At 48.5% G+C, this 13,246-nt stretch overlaps 2 non-coding genes across 2 annotated transcripts; both read right to left on the bottom strand.

Moving 5' to 3' along the window:
• Positions 1-12,523: 12,523 nt before the first annotated feature.
• TRNAK-CUU (transfer RNA lysine (anticodon CUU)) lies at positions 12,524-12,596 on the bottom strand. The gene has a single exon. It is a non-coding gene; the product is annotated as a tRNA-Lys (tRNA).
• A 564-nt stretch (positions 12,597-13,160) lies between these two features.
• On the bottom strand, positions 13,161-13,232 carry TRNAA-UGC (transfer RNA alanine (anticodon UGC)). The gene has a single exon. It is a non-coding gene; the product is annotated as a tRNA-Ala (tRNA).
• Positions 13,233-13,246: the final 14 nt, after the last annotated feature.

Genomic DNA, 13,246 nt, shown 5'->3' with positions numbered 1-13,246 from the left:
GGGACAAGGCACTTGAAAACACCCTTGGTACAGACGAACCACACCCCTTCAGGAGCTTTGGTTATAGTGATCTGACCTGGAGGGAGTGGGACAGTTTCCTCTGTCAAGCAGCAGTCACTAAAGTTTGACCCCTGCAGGGTGAAGTTGGCTAATAGGTAACAAGTTCCTTTCCCATGGAACTCTGCAAGAGTGATTGACCCTTCGAGGAAGCATTCGTTTACCTGGTCTTGCTCTTGACTGGTCTGCTGTTCTGTGAGGTTTACTAGGGTCGGGGCTAAGTACCCCCCCCTCCCCCCGCCCCGGAGGAATTAACTCCTACTCCAACGTAGAAAGGGGGCCTAGGACTTAGACACAGCCAGCAGGATTCAGTGAGGTTTGGCTGGGTACTATTGAAGAAAGGGAAGATCTTCTCTAGGAGCTCTAGAGCGTAGACCCCTTGGTGGCGGGGTCTGTCCAGGGATATGCCGACTTCCTGGAGTGGGGGTCGCAGTTCCTCCTTCGCAAGGCTCTCTGGTGACGGCCTCCCCTCTACCCCTGCCCTACTTGTGGGGTGACTGCTTAGCGTGGGGGCTTCACCCTGCTCCTCCTTGGTGGGGGGGAAGGGGCTCTGGAAGGAGGCCTCCTCCTCCCCCCCTTCCACGTAACAGAGGTCAGCCCTTAGTTGGCAACCTCTTCACTGTGAAGAAAGTCCCTGGGTCTGTTCCAGATACATAGAGCCTAACCCCCCATGTGCGGCCTTTAACCCACTCGGGGTCCCCTGGGTCTAAGACCGTTACCGTGGTTGGATTGCAGTTGTCCTTAGAGCAGTTCTCATTCCATTCTGACCCAGGCTGCTTACTTGGGTCGCGGTGAAGGATAATATGCTTGTCCTGCCCTGCTCCTGGAGTCCAGCCTGATGCCAAAGTCTCACAACCCCATCGCCTACAATAGAAATCCTTGTAGGTCCCACAAGGGTAAACTTTTTTCTGAGGTGGTTCTGGGCATCCATAATGGGCAGCGTACCTAAGAGCGTAGTTCTTGACCACGTTATCGCATGGAGAGAATGGGACTGAGAGGCGTTGCCAATTAGATAGGGAGTTTACAACTGCTACCGCAGCGGGAGACTTGCAAAACTGATCATCGAAGAATTTAGAGAAGTCAGCTTTTAAGGTTATTGGAATATTTCCCCCCCAAGTATAGTTGGAAGCAATTTCTGTGCCATCAGCAGTTCTAATTAGCACCCACTCTTGTAGTTTTAATCCACCTCCTGCTGTCCAGAGGGGGAGGACCAGCCCTACTGTCACGAGAAGGTAAGCTTTAAGGGCTGGTCTGGATCCTTTCTGACGCTCCATCTCTCGGTCTCACCTGGATTGTCTGCGGGCTTTACGTGGGAGAGGTGAATCCAGTAAGGCTTTTCAGCCGCCTTGACTGCAGTGGGGGTGCTGAGCAGCACCTGGAAAGGTTCTTGCCACCGCGGTTCCGGGTTCCCTCGGCAGTGGTTAAGGATCCATACCCACTGCCCAGGGTCCGGTGGCGGGGGCCTCTGGGCGTTGCATCCCGATACAGCTGCTTTTTGTTTCCTTCGTTCTCTCACCTCCCTCCGGATCTGCTGCAGCACCTGTAGGGGCTTGAGGAAGTTGTGGTTAGCAACCTCTACCTCTTCCCTAGTGAGCTGGGGAACAAGGGGAACTGGCTGCCCAAACATGAGCTCATAGGGGGCCCATCTATTAGTATAAGGGGTGCATCGAACCCTAAACAGGGAGAAAGGGAGTAGCTCTACCCAGTTTTCGCCGGTCTCCTCTTGTAACTTAATTAAAGTTTCTTTCAGAGTCCTATTCATCCTTTCCACCTGGCCTGAGCTCTGAGGTCTGTAGATGCAATGCAATTTCCAATTTATGCCTAATCTGATAGCTAGCTCTCAGGAAATCTTAGAGATGAACGCTGGCCCGTTGTCTGATCCTATGGCTACTGGAATCCCATACCTAGGGATTATTTCTCTTAGTAGGATCTTGCAGACTACGGAGGCTGTCTTTCCTTTAGTGGGGAAGGCCTCTGCCCACCCAGTAAAGGTGTCAACCAGCACAAGCAGATACTTGAATCCTGATTTTTCTGGGGTCATCTCAGTGAAATCTATTTCCCATAGTTCTTTGGGGGGTTTTCCTCTATACCTAACTAGTGGGGGCAATTTCTTATCTGGGCATTGACTTTTGCGCAGGCCTGACACCTGGAGACCGTAGACTGAACTATGTCCTAACCTGGGGCCCTAGGTAATACTTCTTGATAAGCTGTTCTAACTTATTCTGTCCTAGGTGCGAACTGGCATGGATCCCCTTTACTATCTCTCTAATGACTCCCTGGGGCAGGTAGAGTCTAGTATCAGGAAGTTCTATCCACCTTGCTTATTCTTTTCTCCCCCTAACTGCTTTCCTTCTTGTTCCTCTTTTGGGGTATAGCTAGGATCTGGGGGTAGTGCAGGCTGAGGCAAAAGGGGGAGGAGTGCTTTGGTGCTTTCTTCTGCGGCCTGTTTTGCAGCTGTATCTGCAAAATGATTTCCCCGAACGACTGGGGACTCTCCCTTTTGGTGTCCCTTGCAGTGGATGATGGCCACCTTGGAGGGAAGCCAAATGGCGTCCAGCAGGGCTAGGATCTCTGCCCTGTTCTTGATATCCCTGCCTCCAGCTATTAAGAGTCCCCTCTCTTTATAGATAGCGCCATGGACGTGGGCGGTGGCAAATGCATAACGGCTGTCAGTGTAAATGTTGGCTACTTTCCCCTTGGCTATCTGGAGGGCCTGTGTTAGCCCTATCAGTTCCGCTTTCTGTGCAGATGTCCCTTTGGGTAGTGCCCCTTGCCACAGGACCTTATCTTCTGTGGTCACTGCTGCCCCTGCATACCTCTGTCCGTCTTTGATATAACTGCTTCCATCAGTGTACAGGGTTAGATCTGCCTTTTCGTAGGCCTGGTCCCTGAGGTCTGGCCGGGCGCCAGTGATCGTGTCCAGTACATGCCTACAGTCATGGACCACAGTGGGGTCCGGTAGGGTTAGCAGAGTAGCCGGGTTCAGGGCTGCCGTCTTCAGAAACTGTACTGCTGGGGGATTTAGTAGCTGTGCTTGGTACTGCGTCAGCTGCGCATTAGACAGCCACCTATCTGGGGGGGCTCGTAGCACTTGTTCTATGTAGTGCTCCCCGATGACTTGGATGTCCTGGCCCAGAGTTAGCTTGCTGGCCTCCTTGACTAAAGTAGAGGTGGCTGCAAGTGCTCTTAGGCATGCTGGCCAGCCTGACGCTACGGGGTCTAGCTTCTTGGACAGATATGCTACTGGCCGCTTCCAGGGCCCAAGCTCCTGGCTGAGGACCCCTAGTGCTACCCCTCCCTTCTCAGCGACAAACAGCTGGAAGGGTTTGGCCATATCTGCTAAGGCCAATGCTGGGGCAGCTATTAAGGCCTTCTTGAGGGCCTGGAAGGCCTTTCTTTCTTTGTCCGTCCAAGTGAACTGCTCTTCCTTACCCCAGGTGAGCTCGTGCAGTGGCCTGGCCAGCTCTGCAAATCCTAGTATCCAGAGCCTGCAATATCCTACAGCTCCCAGGAACTCCCTCACTTGCCTCTTGTTAGTAGGTTCTGGAATCTGCAGTACGGTCTGGATCCTCTGGCTGGATAATGTCCTTTGTCCCCCTTGTAAATTATACCCTAGATAACTTACAGTTTGGGTGACAATCTGGGCCTTCTTGGCGGAGACTAGGTACCCCATCTGCTGGAGGTCCTGGAGCAGGTCCAGGGTAGCCTTCTTGCACTCCTCCTCGTCGGCAGCAGCTATGAGGATGTCGTCCACGTACTGGAGCAGCACGATGGACGGATGGGTCAAGCGGAAGGCCTGCAAGTCCTTACTCAGGGCCTCGTTGAAAATGGTGGGGGAGTTCTTAAACCCCTGAGGCAACCTGGTCCATGTGAACTGCCCCACCAACCCCTCTTCTGGATCATTCCACTCGAAGGCAAAAATCTCTTGGCTCCGGGGAGCCAAGGGAATGCAAAAGAAAGCATCCTTCAAGTCCAGTACTGAGTAGTAAGTATGAGTTGGAGGCAACGAACTCAGCAGGGTATAGGGGTTTGGCACCGTGGGGTGAATAGTCTCTACACAGGCGTTCACCTCTCGCAGGTCCTGCACCGGGCGATAGTCCTGGGTCCCAGGCTTCTGGACTGGGAGCAAAGGAGTGTTCCAGGCAGACTGGCACTTGCGGAGAATGCCTGCCTCTAGCAGGCGCTTCAAGTGCCGTGCTATGCCCTGCTTGGCCCATGCAGGTACTGGGTACTGCCTCACCCACACCGGGCTAGCGGTGCTCAGCAGCTGCACTATGACTGGTGGCTGGTGGGCAGCCAGTCCTGGTGGGTTGGTCTCAGCCCATACCCTGGGCACCATTGCCCGCAGCTCCTCTGGTACCCCAGTGACCTCGTCCTTACCTTCCTGGAGGGCTGCTAGAAGATACTCTTCAGATAGAGGCACGGTTACCTCTAGGCTGACTTTCTCGCCTCCCTCGGGGGCATCACTGTCCCTCTGCTTGAAGGTGATGGAGGCTTGGAGTTTCTGCAGCAGGTCCTGGCCCAGCAGGGGGTAGGGACAATCTGGAATGACTAGGAACGAGTGGGTTATGGTGCCGCGCCCTAAATTGGTGATTCTGGCGGCTGTCCACGGGTAAGCTTCAGCCTTGCCTGTTGCCCCTACAATCTTAGTGGTTGCTTTCTGAATTTGCCCCTGAGGCTTTCTCAAAACAGAAAAGGTGGCTCCCGTGTCAATTAGGAAGTCTGTTGGCTTGCCTTCGACTGTTAAGGTGACCATGGGCTCCTGGGAGCCGACTGGGATGGAGCCCTGGCCCCATCAGTCAGAAGTCTGGAGCAGGACTTCAGGGATCCGATTTTGCTTCTCATTGCCAGTCCGCCTCTTTGGGCAATCTCTCCTCCAGTGTCCATGCTCCTTACAGTAGGCACACTGATCCTTGCCTAGCCGCCCTCCTTGCGGTCCCTTTCCCCTGCCTCGTTGGTGCTGTCTCCCTCTCCCCGATTCTGGGGGCTTTTGGGCTGCAAGGAGGATCTTGGCGACTTCCTTCGCTCTCCCTACCTCGGGGTCATCCCTATTCACATATACTTCCTGAGCTATTTTAAGCAATTTACTTCTATTTTCTCCTTCAAATCCTTCTATTTTTTTGGACCTTCCTCCTGATATCTGAGGCTGCCTGAGTCACAAAGGCTATATTTACTAGCCTTCTATTTTCTTCAGCCTCTGGGTCTAAGGGGGGATAGACCCTATATGCCTCCATTAGCCTTTCGAGGAACGCGGCCGGAGATTCCTCTCTACCCTGGATTACCTCACTGACTTTACTGAAATTAGTTGACTTCCTAGCCGCTGCCTTCAAACCCCTGAGAAGAGCCCGGCGATACTGGAGGAGCGCCTCCCTTCCCCCATTGCTGTTGGGGTCCCAATTCGGGGGCTGAGAGGGGAGAATATCTTCTATTTCCCTTCTGCCAGCCGCAGTCTCACCCTCCTCCCCCATAACCGCCTTCTCGGCTTCTCTAATGATCCTGTCCCTCTCCTCAGAGGTGAACAGGGTCTGCAAAATCTGCTGACAATCATCCCATGTGGGTTGATGGGTCCTAAAAATGGTCTCAAGAAGGGAGATTAATCCCTGGGGTTTCTCAGAAAACGGGGGATTCTGGTGCTTCCAATTATACAAATCGCTGGTGGAGAATGGGACACAAATCAGCCTGGGTGCTGCCCTGGGCGGCGCATCTGGGCCCGGCTGCGCTTCTCGCCGCGGCCAAAGGGCGGCCCCCTCCCGGTGGGGTAATGGCGGCCGTTCCCGCCGCGGCCGAGGGCACCGCCCTCCCTTCCCCACCATACTGCGCCCCACCCCTGGTGTGTGGCGGGCTCGCGGGCCCGCCACCATCTTGGCGGGAAGAATCTGGGTCCATCCTTCGGTTACAGGGTGGAGGGGCTTCTACAGGACCTAGGGGGTCTTCCGGCTGCCCCGGCAGCACGGGGTAGAGTCTAGGCGCAGCGGGGGGCTGTTTCACTGGCGGGTCTCTGCCTGGACCTCGCCTCCCGCTGCCTCTCTGATTAGCCCCGGCTGCCAGGCAGAGTGTCCTCTTCCCTCCCCCATTTCCCCGCATGCATTTCCGTACATAGCCTGGGCGCTCGGTGGCTGTATCTACCCAAACATCTACATACAGAAACTGGTCCGGGTGGGGAACCCGGTATACTGCTGCCCGCACGGCAGACAGGACGGGCAGATCAAAAGTGCCCTCACTTGGCCACCCAGCATCGAAGGTCGGCCATTCTAGCTGACTCAGGGTTCGGGGGAACTCAGGTCCGGCGGTGGCCGCCGTAGCCCCGTGCCCTCCTCTGGAAGTCGGAGAAATTCTTCAACAGGCAGTCGAGGGGGCTGCCTGGCGCGGACTCCTGTTGACCCATTCTCTCCGCGTCTCCCGTAATGATACTAGCGAACACGAACAAAGCCCAGACAATGTACAGAAACAGAAAGACCAATTTCAGGCAAAACTGGCCGTCTCGCACTCTCGACATTCAAACCGAAAGCGGCCGCACTCAGACTCGGACACACCGCTGCGCTAGGCGGCGCGGAAATTCCCTGACCTGACCCGTCACAACCTGAACAGAACAGAAACCAGGCCCGCGGCGACCCGCCGACCACCTCAGGCAACACTTCGCTCCGGAGCCCAGACACAGACAGAGGATCCTCCCGGGTACTCACTGGGCTCGAGCCAGCGTCCTTTCGGTTCCCGAACCGGACCTCCGCCTAGGGAGGATCCCGCTGGGGCCTCCAAAATGTTGCATCCACCCAGGCGAGAAACATGTTCGGAGACTTTCAGGACTTTTTCATAGATGTTACTTTAATGGCCAACTCTTTTAACCTGCGCAGGGGCGGACTCTCGATGTGTCCCGCGAGCAAGCAAGCGTCGGCACAGAAGCAGATGTGGCGGTTAGCGATTGGCTATGATTTCTTGGCACACTCGGGGTTGTTCACCAGGGCAGGGGAGTGGAAAATTTCAAACTTGAGTATTCTAGTGCAAGGCAGTTTCTCTTGGGTGAGTGTCTTAACCGCCAGCATTGACCAACTGGGCGGGGGTGGTTTCTCTATGTTCACAAGAATAAAATGTTCTCTTAAGCCGTTGTTGCAACAGAATCCGAAACAACACAATTAACCTCAAAGCACCAGCTGGGCTGGGCAACGCGCTTGTGTAAGTCCTATTGCTTCTTGGTTACAGTTAAGGCTAACTTGTCGTTAAGGCTAACTTGTCGTTACGGCTTGGCAGCTTTCTTAGACTCATCTCGCTTCAACAACACTATTGTTCTGTTTTTGAGGCTGAAATGGTAGCTGCTTGTCAGTAGAAGCCCCTTTCCTTCAGCCCCTTTGTCCTTTTAGAGTTGCCCAGACAATTTGAAAGCATTCTTGTTTCCTGGCAGCAAGCACATTCCTGGCCTGGCTATGATTTTTCCTGTGCTAGGATTCAAGGGGATGTTCCGGGAGCTCAATTTTTCTTTTTTTCAGTGAAGAGTAAAAGAAAAGAGCCAAATCTGGGTGCCAGGGTAGTACATGGGGCAGAAGGCCCCTGGCTCCCCGCTTCCAAGTTACCCTAGGGAAATAGTTTAAAGGATATGAGTTCATTCACATTGAGGGTTCTATTTAATTGTAGCTTTGCTAGATCTTTACTTTTTTTCCCCAAATAAATATTTTACTCTACAACACCATTGCTCCGCAAAATTTTTTACCTAAATTTTTAATTTCTCACTAAAAACTAATAATGTTACTTTTTTAAAAAACCTTTTTATCAAGAAACAAAGTAGAGAGAATGGTATTATGAAACCCCAAGTACCCATCACCCAGCTTCAACAATTTTCTCTTTTCCAAAATTTCTGTTTTACCTCAACCTCCGCCACTGCCCACCCCCCACCCTCGCCCTCTCACTACCTGCCCCCCACTCTTTATAGTCCTCAGATCCCACACACTATCCTTCCATAGTTACTCTGTTGACCATCTCCCCTTCCCTCTGGTAGTTCTGGTACTCTGTAGAACTTGGAATGTCTTTGAAATTTAGGAAATAGTATTAATAGCTACAGATCTCATGAATTTGGGCTCTGCTATGGATGAGACACTTGGAACAAACCTATGCTGTGCCCCTATTAAAAGGAAACTTCATCTATTTATTCATTACATTGCAATAAGAAACAGGTTAGGTCCCTACCCTCCTGTTTACCTTCTGATAAGCAATTAAAATAACAAACAAGTAAACAGATAAAGAAATAACCAGAGCCCTGGCAGGGTGGCTCAATTGCTTGGAGCGTTGTCTGGGTCTAGGCATGCATGGGAGGCAAGCAATGGATCTCTCTCTCTCTCTCTCTTTCTCCTTCTCCCCCCACCCCCCTTCTCTTACTCTTTCTCTATAAAATCAATAAACATCCTCAGGTGAGGATTTAAAAAAAACCCTCAGAGTTATAAGGACTGTCAAAAACTTAAGGATTAAAGATGGTGACCTGAAAAAGTGGCAGGCAAGCAATGACAGCATTAGAGAGACGGGTCAGGAAAGATTTATCAGAAGAGATGACCATGAACTGAGTCAGGAAGATAAAGAGCCAGCCTTTCAAAGATATTAGAGAAGACACCTAAAGTAAGAGGGAGCTCAGTAGGTTCAAAGACAGAGGAAAGACTAGGAGCTTGGAGAGTAAGAAGCCACAGCAAATATCTCCTTTGGCTCTGCATCCTGATGACACCACCTCCACCATTTGCTGTTTTTCTTTGCAAGTGGATTGAAAAATGTGTGGAGGACACTGGATTCTTAGAGGACCAATAAGGAACACAGTAGGACCTCAATGTGGAGTTTTTAAGAGCAGATGAATGAGCACACAGGTTCATTCAGAAGATTGCAAATAAGCAATACATCTGGGGTTTCTAGGTGCTGTGGGTAGGTGGTTAAAGCAAGGAGTCTGCAGGAGCAATGAAGGTTCAGACATCAGCTCTGCACTCCAGCTGTATGACCCAACCAGTGCCTCCCTCTCCTCCCACTAAAAGAGGTTTCAGATAGATATATCTGTAATTGCCATTTGAAATATCTAAGAGAATAAATATCACCAATGGCTTAGGTGTTCGTGATGACACCTTATTTAATTAAAGGGTTCTTTCAAGAATTGCTAATTTATAAGAAAAACAATATTATTTGTTTTAATATTTGATTTAAAACCTTAAGAATAACCATAGCAGCATTATTTACAATAGCCAAGTGCTGGAAACAGCCTAAGTGCCCATCAGTAAGTGAGTGGATCAAAAATTGTGGTACATTTACACAATGGAATTCTACGCAGCGGGAAGAAGGAACTCCTACCTTTGTGACAGCATGGATGGAACTGGAGAGCATTATACTAAGTGAAATAAGCCAGGCGGTGGAAGACAAGTACCATATGATCTCACCTATAAGTGGAACCTAATCAACAAAACAAACAAGCAAAATTCAACCAGAGACATGGAAATAAAGAAGAAAGTAACAGAGACCAGAAGGAGCGGGGAGGGGGATAATGAGGAAAAGAATGAGGAGTGGCAAGTCAAGAAACATGTATAGAGGACCCATGGGCATGGACAATGGGGTGGAGATTGACTGTGGGGAGGGGGGCGAGGCAGGGGAGAGCAAGTGGGGGGAGGGGAATGTGGGACAACTGGAATTAAAAAACAAAAAAAAGAATAAAATGGCCCTGGCTGGTGTAGTTCAGTGGATTGAGCACCAGCCTGTGAACCAAAGGCTTGCTGGTTCGATGCCCCATCAGGGCACATGCCTGGGTTGAGGGCCAGGTCCCCAGTAGGGGGTGCATGAGAGCAACCACACATTGATGTTTCTCTCCCTCTCTCCTTCCCTTCCCCTGTCTCTAAAAATAAACAAAATCTTTTTCAAAGATGTATTTATCTAAAAAAAAAAAACCCTTAGGAATAGTGTAGGCTTGAACATTTACAACTGTAATGCATTGAATATTAATCACAAAACAAGTTTGCATTCTTTTCCATATTCAAAAGCCTCCCCCTTGCCCTTACACACTAAACATCTCAAATGACAACAGAGGCGGTTTCCCAAAATATCCAGTGATTTTAAGCCAATGGGTCCTGACACAGAGAGAAGGAGCAGGTCGTCCTGGGTCATCTTTTTGGCCACTCTTCCTTTTGCAGGCAGTCCTTCAGAATCAGGTTGCTCTGGGTGACATTTTATCTTTCTCCTTACCCAAAATTCACACTCCCCAGGACACCAGTATGCGACTGAGAACTGTCTTTTATCTGGGGGACTTGCACCCTTAAGCCCACCCATATGAGGTGATATAAATGGCAATGAAATAAGGGGGTGAGCATTTGGTGTGGGTTGGGCCATCTCTCTCACAGACCCTGGGGGAATGACTTGGTAAAGTCTAGAAAGGGAAACCAGTGACAGGTTAAGAGCTGACCCTGGCGTATTTTTAGACTCGTTAGAAAATAGGCATGAATATATTCAACTTGGAGATGATTTTCTGTTTCAAATGAGGTTTTTAAATAAATATATTCAAGTGGATGGTTGATGATTAGTTTGTTTATAAATGATATATAGTCATTATTATAAAACTGCTTCACAAACTACATGCATGATCTAACAGTTTGTATATGCTACATGTGACACCAACCAAGTAAAAAATCACATACAAATTTAATTTCTTATATCTGATTGGATTCTTCCTGTGGAAGAGAGAAAACTTGCAGAGTCAGAAATAACTGAGTAGGCTTTTCCAATGATGTTGTGGCTTGCAAGTGAAGAAAACATGGTGGCCTCTGCAGAAACAGGCCTGAAAAGAAAAAGATAATATTGTCCTATAGAATTAGATTACAAACCGTAAACGAGAGTGACACTGTGATCTTCAGAATTTTTTGTCAGAGTATGCTCCTGTGAGTGGCAAAAGGTGGGTTCTTTTTCCTGTCAGGCTGCGTGCCCCGCAGGCCCTGCAATTGGCATTATCTAGAATAAGCAGTGAGGAGCCCTGGTAATTTTAAGGATGTGGGGGAGGGGGAGAGGCACATGTTTAGATTTTTTGCTAAAGCAGCCCATTGCCAACAAAGCAGTGGAGAAACAGGGAATTTCGTTCACGACTAGTGGGAGAAAATATCAGCTGGGAGGATCCATAGCTGTAGGACCTATCTGCTGGTAGATGATTTGCCTATTTCTATAAATGTCAATAGTATATATATACATATATATATATATATATATATATATATATATATATATATATATATATCTTGACCCAGTAATCTCATCTCTGGGATTTGCCTCACAGATTATGAGCCCAAAGTGCAAAATGACAACCCTACTTGCTTACTAACTGCAGCATTAATTGTAATAAGAAGAGACTGGAAACAATATAAATGTCTATCAGTAGGTGATATGTTAAACAAACTATGATTCATCTACAGCAGAACAATAAGAGAGTGCAAAAAGAGATTGAGAAAATTTTGTCTGTAGATAGAAAGATCTTCAAAATATAATAGAGCTGTAATTATATTTTTGTGCAGAATAACGGAAAATCAAAATATACTTCCATCACAAAATTCTGGAAGAATATGTACAGATACACAAGTTGTTACCTAGGGAGGGAGGGTGGAAGTTAGACATTTTTCATTGAATATATTTATAGGTAGTTCAATTCTTGAACAGTATCAGTGTATTATCTACTCAAAAGATGTTTTAAACACCTTCTTTTGTGTGTATATGCAGCCTCTGTGGAAAAAGGTATGCAGATTCCTCAAAAAAAAATTAAACCCAAAAATAGCATATTCAGAAATTCCACTCCTAGTATATACCCACAATAAACCAAAGTAGGTACTTGAATGTATGTTTGTACACCCAAGTTCACAGCAGCATTATTCACAATAGCCAAAATGTGGAAGGAGCCCAAGTATGTATGGACGCATGAGTGGATAGACAAAATATGGTATACACATGCAATGGATTATTATTCAGCCTTAAAAGAAAGGAAAATTTGACACGTGCTACAGCATGAATGAACCTCGTAAGCATTATGCTAAGTGAAATAAGCCAGTCACAAAAGGACAAATATTGTATGGTTTGTTTTATATGAGATAACTAGAGTAGTGAAATTCATGGAGACAGAAAGTGGAATGCCAGGGGCTAGGGGAAGGAAAGAGTGGAAAGTAATTGTTTACTGGGTCCAGAGTTTCATTTGGGGGAGACACAAAAATTTTTGAGATGGATTGTGGTGATGGTTACCCAAGAACGTGGGTGTGTTTAAAGCTGCAGAACTGTACACTTAAAAATGGTTAAAGTGGTAAATTTTGTTCCGCATATTTTAAGCTTTTTAAAACTCACTTCGTTCAATGAACAAGAGTGTTGCCACTAAAAGGCCAAGCAAAGTTTCGCACAGACGAAATTTTCGCTGTATTATTTCATTATATTTCGGAGATTGGTGTTTTTCTAACATCAGGTAATGGATGTTTAGAAGTAAAAGTTGCTCTCCCGCCCAACGTGGGGCTCGAACCCACGACCCTGAGATTAAGAGTCTCATGCTCTACCGACTGAGCTAGCCGGGCGCGGCTGAGGGCTTGTCTTTCATTTGTCATTACAAAGTATTAACCTGATGATGCCATTCAGCTGGTGTTCAGTCCCAAGTTTGAAGAAGTTCAAGCCCAGAAGCTCAAACTCTGCGGGTCGTGCCAGGTTATCCCCTCCACTTCCGCCCGTTTTCTGTTTGTAGTCCGTTGCCAGGGCTCTAGCCCTTTTCCACACGCGGAAAGCACACGGAGATAAGGGAAAATGTGCGCATCCCCAAGCCTCTGGAGCGCTCACTGTGATTTTTTTATCTAGAGTTAAAAGGCAGAGTCAGGTAATGGGAGTGGGTGAGGGCTGCAGCCGACCCCTCCAATGTGGGCAAAATCCCACGATCTAGGGTTGGTGAACACGCAATACGATATACAGAAGATGTACTATAGAATTATACACCTTAAACCTATTGAATTTTATTAACCAATATCACACCAATAAATTCAGTAAATTACTTATTTTCACTTACACGTTCTGGAGTTTTCCCCAGGGCTGTGGGAGCACGCTGCATTTCAGAAATAGGGAAAAAAGTGACAGCCAGGACAAAATTACACTGGAGATGCCGGGGATCGAACCCGGGGCCTCATACATGCAAAGCATGCGCTCTACCACTGAGCTACATCCCCTCCTCGCGAGCCGT

Source organism: Desmodus rotundus, chromosome 10, assembly GCF_022682495.2.
Source record: "Desmodus rotundus isolate HL8 chromosome 10, HLdesRot8A.1, whole genome shotgun sequence".
Classification (NCBI taxonomy): domain Eukaryota; kingdom Metazoa; phylum Chordata; class Mammalia; order Chiroptera; family Phyllostomidae; genus Desmodus; species Desmodus rotundus.
This window is presented reverse-complemented; position numbering and strand designations above follow the sequence as displayed.